We start from the raw sequence: 7435 nt of genomic DNA on the forward strand, positions 1-7435 counted from the left end.
GACCTTTCCACTCCATGCTTTAACGATTCTCACCCTAATGTCCCTAGAGGGATATGGTGACGGATATGGCAACAGGCACCAAACTGTCTCTGCCAACTAACAATCTCGATTCTCACACCTCGGCTAAAAGTCTTTGCCCTTAGCTAAGAATATTGTTCTGAGCCTCCAAGCTAATATGGTAGCAAATAGGAAAGATTTCAACTCCATCAATTCACATATTATCCAAAGGATCTTTGGATTAACCACAAAAGGTTTCAACAGTCATGGATCTTAGCCATCGATCCTTCTCGTGATCGATGGTGGTCACAATCTCATCATCTAGACCACAACACTTGATCATTAACCAGACACGCAAACATACAAGCTAAAGACTCAATACACACACAGATATTCAATAATGTCCATAATACACAACTTTTATTATAGTGTTGGGTGTGGGCTTCCCCAAGGGAAGTTTTTGGGCTTAGAGCCCAGATTTTAGTCAAAAATTGTAACTTCAATGTAAATACTCCGCATTTTGTGGGAGCGGAGCGCGTAGCTTGTAAAAGAGTCATAGGGTTATCTGCCCTCAATTTTGTTATTGTAATGTCAGTTGTGGTCCGCAGACCATGGGATTGTATAAATAGAGTGAGGCTCTAAGTAGTTATGAAACAGATCTAAGGATGAAGATTTGAATCATATCTAAAGTGTAAAGTCTAATTTTGGGTCATATAGTAGGAGAAGGCTCTGCAGTTAAGTGCGCAAAGGCTTAGTAGTCCGCAGCTGAGTGCACGAACCCCTGTAGCTAAGTACGTAGGGCGAGTCGAGTCTGTAATATGTTGATTAAGTGAATACAAGATAGAATATCAGTTTATGCCAAGTTGACTAACATTTGTAAGAAGATAAGTAAGATTCGCTGTGTAGTCTGGGGAAATAGTGTAGTTTGCTGCCATAGTAGCGCAAAAGCATCTTAGCCCTTGGTTAGGGCTACGCAAAGGGCGATTGTAACACATCACAAGGGTATTGAAGGTTAGAATAGTGTGCAAAGTAACATGTGCAAAGGTAAGCATAGTTGGACTAAATTGTCACCATAGACATCTCAAAGGTGTAGAAACTTGGTTCTAGCGTCCCCCCATACTGCTTCGAGTGAGACTTCAGTCTACGCTCAACGGGTTGATGTCGAAAGGTCTAGTGGTGTAGGGATTTGTTTGGCTAACTAACTCCAAACCTAGGTCAGGTCCCCTCAAGCCAACAAATGATTCCGTTGCCGAGAGCAGAATCTGCATAGAGATGTCTGATGTCGTATCACTGGAATTCAATTAAGAAGGGAATTGAAGGCTGGTTGGACAGAAGAATTCACGAGTTCACAACATAGGAGAACAGGAACCTACGACTGTAAAAAGAAGAGTGGTTAGACTTCTACCTATACACGGAGATCCATGAAATCTTCTTTGTGTCCTTCCCTACTGAGCTATACGAGTGGATCGTGAAGCTAGTAGATAGCCAAGGGAGGTGGAAACTTGACGGTCCTATTGTGTGGACCCCAGAGTTAGTGTGAAGGTTGGAAGTATCAGAGGATAAGATCAAGCGGCCGTTGAGCATTGGATCGATTTTATTATAGGAGGATTCATTACTGAGTTCGCAGTTGACACCTCAGTTAGCTACAATGAGGCAGAGTGACACTTTCTCAAAGGACCGCGAGGTAAATATGTAAAGTATTTGAATACATGGATTGAAATGTTAATGTGCAAAAAGAGGGTTATGCAGTTACCTTGATGTTTAGGGCTACGTGAAGTGGAAAAGCTTACAAGAATGAAGAGAATGAGGGACTAGAAATTATCCCCTTTATTTCATCTCTGTGAGGGGACAAGGAAGAGCTCGCCAAGGTCTCATTGCGAAGTGTGATCCATCTGATAAGGCAAAGAATTCTGTGAATACCACCTCCACCCACACCACCACCAGCTTCACCACCATCACCTCCATATTCACCCGTACCACCTCCACCACCACTACGATTCAATATGGCAAGCACAGTGAGGTTGCTTTTGTTCAAGGGGTTGGGAAATGAGGATCTAGACCAATTCTATTTCATGGTAAGAGCTGTATGGGAAGCGCAAGGAGTTACAGATGACAACATAAAGAAAGTGACCCTGGTTAACACCCTGTAGGACCGCGCATTGACCTGGTATATTAAGCACTCCAATGATAATCCAAATGCAGGAATCACAAATATCCAAGCAGTGCTAAACAGAGAATTTAGCATGCCAAAGTCTGAAGCACTGTCAATCATTGGATTCAAAGAGATCACAATTCTACTAGGTGAGACACCTTGGGAGCTGGATTAGAGGTTTAAATGTACGATTCGTGAAGCTAATATGAATCTGACAGATGGACAACATCACAAGTGGTTTGTAGCTTCACTAATGCCACATTTAAGAATTTCTCTATCGCAACAGAAGATAAGGACTCAAGTGGAGGCCTTAAAGATTTCTATGAGGCTACATGAGACCCCGATGCAGGATCCTAACTTAGGAGTTTAGCAGATTCATACGCAGCTGAAGAATTTATGCCTTGAGATGCATATTCTGAAACAGGACAAGATAGCTCGACCAGAAGTGCGTGAAGAGGTATGGTGCGTAAAATGCAAGGGTTAGGGTCATGACAAGGACCATTGCTCGGTTTTTGCAAATTACCTCACAGCAGGAGGACCGATTCCCTTAAGACTGAAAGCGCAAGCAGGACCTAGCTTGACGCTTTCTTTGTGGTGCACGATCTGTCAAATAGCAAGAAAACATGGCACGAACAATTGTCACTTGTTACAAAAGTATACGCAAAATTCGTAACAGTTGTTCTGCAACTTTTGTAGGTCAGTGGGACACGATGAGCGCACTTGTAGAAGTTATGAGTTAATGATGGATAGAACTACCACCTACAGATTTCAGGCCAAAACGCGGCCCCTTGACCAAAATGTAGGAATGGCGTGAACAGGATTTCAGGGGTGCAGACGAGGCCGAGGCAGAGGAGGACCTGGAAGAGGTAGCAAACAGTTAATATGCTACAATTGCGGAGGGCCAGGACATTATGCCCACAATTGCACAAATCCAATGTGCTCATCCTGTTTGTATTGTAACTTGTTTGATCATGGGATAGAATATTGTCCTACACTGATAGCTAGGATATGCGACAAAGGAGCGCTACTGCCTCCCCCGACTCAACACCTAAAGATGATGAGGTCTGAGCCGCACGAGGAATATTCGAATGTAAAAATTGTGCTTTGAAGTGGAATCACAATCGAAGATGACAAAGGCAAACAACCAGAAGATAGTACTTAGGTTTTCAAAGCTCCGATGAAAGAAGCAGAGTTTGATTTGGAATGCACTCGGGAAAGCTTCATGGAAGCGAAGAAGAGTTTCACTAATGCCTCCACTTCCGAAAGAAAAGATAAACTAGAGCCGGAGATGGACCTATCTATGCTCACAACATTCTTGGAAACATGTATGAAACTATTGCACGACAGTAAGGCGGTAAAAGGGTTAGAGGAACCCATTAATAGCCATGCTGGGACTGCGCCAAGAGAATTGTGCATAGTCAGGAAGATTGGAAAACATAAGACGAGAACAGGAAGAGAAATGAGACTGACCATGCAGATCGGGGAATATGAGATGGATCAAGTCATCTTGGATTTAGGATTGGATGCGAATGTTCTACCAAAACAAACATGGGAGCGAATGGGGCAACCTATGCTGTAATGGTCTCTAATTCAGCTGCGAATGGCGAACTAGTAGAAAATTATACCTGTGGGGCAATTGTAAGGAATAAACATGGATATTGAGGGAGCAAGTGCGCTGGCAGACTTTGAGGTGATAGAGATTGTCGATGACAGTAATCCCTACCCCGCGATCTTAGGAATTGATTGGGCCACTAACATGAATGGGGTGATTAATCTGAAAAAGAGGAAAATGTTTTTTGAAAAGAAGCCACTACACGTAATTATACCCTTGGACCCCACTGAAGGATCACGCTATACAGAGCCGGTGCGTGACTATTAAAGTGATGATCATTTGGACTACATCTATAAGATAAAAGTGCAAAACCAGGACTGGGTTAATCCCACCACGGATGGGTGGGTTGCATGGAAGTGTGAAAGCTCATGTACTTCATATTTAGACGAGGAGATGGAGCGATGGCAGAATTAGTTACATGAGGTAATTGCACTGAATTGTAATATGATGACAAGGTCGCTCCATTGCGTATTGATAGAAGTAAGAGACCTGCCTACTTATGATGGTCTAAGTGAGGTAGATACCTTTTTGAATAAATTTTAAAGGGAGGTGCTAGAAAAGCAACGGTTCCAGCGGAATGATGCGCACATGATTTGGGAACCATAGGGTGCGATTAATAGATAAATACAATGGACGAGATGATCCATGCACGCATCTAGCCAGGTTATCGCGGGCATATGGAAAATAACCTACACGGATGCACATGAACTCCGCGCTGAAGTGTATGGTCAATAAGCATGTGTTTGGGGGGGCAAATGTGCAAATGGCTCTTAATGTTGGGAAGACATTATGTAGGAAGAATAGTTGCACACAAGGTTCTTCATGCAGAAGTGCTCAATAAGGTATGCAATGCACTGAACAAGTTATGCAATGTGCATCAAAGTGATTGGGACCTGTGTGTACCTGCAGTATTATGGGCTTATAGGATGACATGCAAGAAACTAACGGGACAGACACCTTTTAGGCTTGTCTATGGAGTGGAAGTTGTAATGCCTATGGAATACATCATGCCTAGTCTGCGCATAGCAATTCTCATAGGTATGATGGACCGTGGAGCCCTGGAGGAGATGCTCGCGCAGTTGGAGGAGCTTGAAGAAGAACGATTTTTCGCTAGATTTCACCAGCAGGTCCAACAACAGTGCGAAAAGGCTTGGCAAAATTGACATTTTAAGTTCTGCACCTTCAAGGTGAATGATTTGGTGTTTTTGTATGATAGTAAGTTCGATAAATTCCCAGGGAAGCTAAGAATGCATTAGCTGTATGTTATTAAGGAGATCAGGGATGGTGGCATGGTGCAGTTGGTAAAGTTAAATGGATAACTCTTCCCAGGAGAGGTAAATGGTAGTCATTTGAAGCCATACACAGGTGGCTCTGCCATATGACTAGCCCACAAAAGCACAGTCTTAGTGCTCCAGGCAGCTGAAAGGAGGCACGGGACTATAGATTACTCTACTCAGGAGCTGCGCAATGTCAGACTACGTGCAGTAGCGAAGTGTCACAAGGTCCGCAACAATGCGAGGGTAGCTACGCTGCCGTGTGGGTCGGCTGGAAAGTGACCATTGCATTCATTATTCATGATGTGATGTTTGGTTTAAGACCAAATGGAGCAGGTGGCAAGCATTTAAGGCGAACTTTACAGGCTAGATTCTTGAAAATTTTCCACCAATCAAGCATTAATGGACCGAATGTGGGGGGGAACAGTCGAATTCAAATTCAAAACGTGCTATAATTACAAAGGGTTGTCCAGCAAACAACACTTGGCAATTTGAGGACTGAGTTGTTGCGTGCACAAACATTCATGAACCCAGATCTATTCGATCTTTTGAAGGAGAATTCATTGTTTGAGCAATTACCCGAGCCGTTAAGAGAATTGTGGAATAGCACTATGGTAACACCTGAGGAAGCCATGGATACTGGAGTAATGACCGCTGAGGAAGCCGCATAGGCCATTATGGAAGTAGAAGTCCCAGAAAGTGTTAGGATAGTCGTAGAAATCCCTAAATCACTGCTCACGCTGAGACCTAAGAAAGACAAGCAAGCTATGGTACTAGTGTGCATATCCCTCAGGAATCCATTAAGGACTAAGCTTACCATGGAAGAAAAGGGGAAGGATATTAATTTGGAGGCTAACGATGAGGAAGAATTTGAAGAAATCCTGGAAGAGGAGGAGGATGATGTAGAAATGGAGGTTGACACCCAGGGTACGGATGCTCTTACCAGGCTACCCACATAGGTTCCTATGCAGAAGGGTAAAGCAAGGGTGCCCAAAGATCTAGATGAGAGCAAGAGCTCTCTGCAGACTCCACTACTCCCAGATGACATCATTTTTGAAGGAGCGCACTTGGGGCAAGTTCCTGTACTAAAATTTGAAGACTGGGATCTCGCGAACCACGAGAAGTTCCCACATTTGGAAACTACGTAGCTAATGTGCCAAAAGAATGATGTGCTGACTACAGTCATAAAGTTGGAGCTGCATAAGTGGCTGAGAGGTGTAGACAAGGTAGAATTATTAAACCTGCTTTGGATGCCACATTACCATCATGCCCCAGTGACCATTTTTGTCATTAGGCAGCTGCTCTTCTTGGTGCGTGATGGGTGCTTATGGCTGGAAGAGCTCATCACCATCATAGAACATTTGATTCATAGAGTTACCCAACTTTATTGCAAAGGGTAGGACCCAGTGAACATCTCAGAGGGTAAAAATGATGATTTGGCCATCGCGGAGGCCATGAAGCAGAAGTTGAAGCTGGAGAAGAAGAGGAGAGGGTACATGATTCACAACATCGATAACCCTGCAGTCAAAGTCACAACGCAGATATTGGTAGGGAAGGTTATACGGAAGTGTCGCGCAGATGAGGTGCCCGTGCTAGTGGTTGCACTTGTAGCACAATGCACAAAAGGGGTCTAGTTCAACTGGGAAAACTAATTATGCCAAGAGTCCCTTGAGAACTGCCGTGAGGCACAGGACCAGGGGAAGAATTTTCACTATGCCTAGATTTTGTTGTCCATAGTACTGGTGGCATGGGAATTCCCTAAAGATAGCTAGTTCTTGACGATCTTGCAGGACCATCTAGAGGCAACAAAGTATGCTTCGGTGTGGGCAATCCGAGATGTGCAACGAATAAGGGACAGAAAAATCCTCTGGGTGTTCATGGAGATGAACATCAGAATGGAGATTAATCGTAAGTCGCGGTCATCACGCACCGTCTGCAACAGTCTGCAGAGCTTTGTGGAGCTCAAGGCAGATTTCCATCATGTCTACATCAGGGTGTAGAAGGACCGCATGAAGACATGGCACGAGCTAGCCTACCTGGCAACAGATGATGTCATCTTCGCAGTCCTTGAGTTGTGGCCGCTGGAGGGGCACACTCCAGCCAGCTCCATGGTGGAAGCAGAAAATTCCGTCACACAACAGAAAAAGGAAGAGGCGAAACTGTGAATGCCGCAATTGGCAAAAAAACATAGGAACGAAGCGGCAACAGCTAAGGCCCAAGCAGTGACCGACACTGCGAAGCTGGCAAAAGAACAATAGAAGAAAACCAAGGAAGAGCGTGAGGGGGACAAGCCGTCTTCACGCGAATAGGAGACAGATACCGAGCAAGGTGGCATAGACCCACAGACAGCCTCCACCCAGCTAAAACGACCGCGCCCAAGAGAGCAGGTGTTTCAGGAAT

The sequence above is a fragment of the Pinus tabuliformis genome, chromosome 1_2 (genome assembly GCF_031772625.1).
Source record: "Pinus tabuliformis cultivar Carrire ecotype Pingquan chromosome 1_2, CPIR1, whole genome shotgun sequence".
In the NCBI taxonomy this organism is placed as follows: domain Eukaryota; kingdom Viridiplantae; phylum Streptophyta; class Pinopsida; order Pinales; family Pinaceae; genus Pinus; species Pinus tabuliformis.